Raw genomic sequence first — 505 nt, forward strand, 5'->3', positions numbered from 1 at the left:
ATGACATAGCATCACTGAAACGCAGATTAAACTGCATTTTCTACCGCACACAATGAAAGCAATGAAGACAAATGAATGCCACTCAATTCTTTTTATAAAAATTAAGCTTTTGAAGATCTACACTTCTGCTCTCAGCTGAGATCTGAAAGATTCTTGTACCACAAACGTTGCAGGCAGAGCACTAACAGCACTTCATGTTCTGTGGGTCACAATGAAAAGAAACAAGTAGAACTTGAAAACCGCTCTAGAAAAAGCGGCAGCAGCTCGAGCAGCTTGCTGAGGTTTCTCACCTAGCAAAGGCTGCAACCCTGCCGGGCTGGGGCGGCAGGCCCAGCAGGAGCTCCCTCAGGGACAGGGCCCCCACCTCAGGGAGCCGCTGCAGCCCCCGCCCGGCGCTCAGGAAGCCGAACGGGGCCGGCGGCCGCCTCAGGAACCGGGTCCTTGTCCCAACCGGCCGCTGCTCCTCAGCGGGCGGCGGCACCCAGGGCCCCAGCTCCCCCAAGGG

This window comes from Athene cunicularia, assembly GCF_003259725.1.
Source record: "Athene cunicularia isolate RWA chromosome 4 unlocalized genomic scaffold, athCun1 chr4_part2, whole genome shotgun sequence".
Classification (NCBI taxonomy): Eukaryota; Metazoa; Chordata; class Aves; order Strigiformes; family Strigidae; genus Athene; species Athene cunicularia.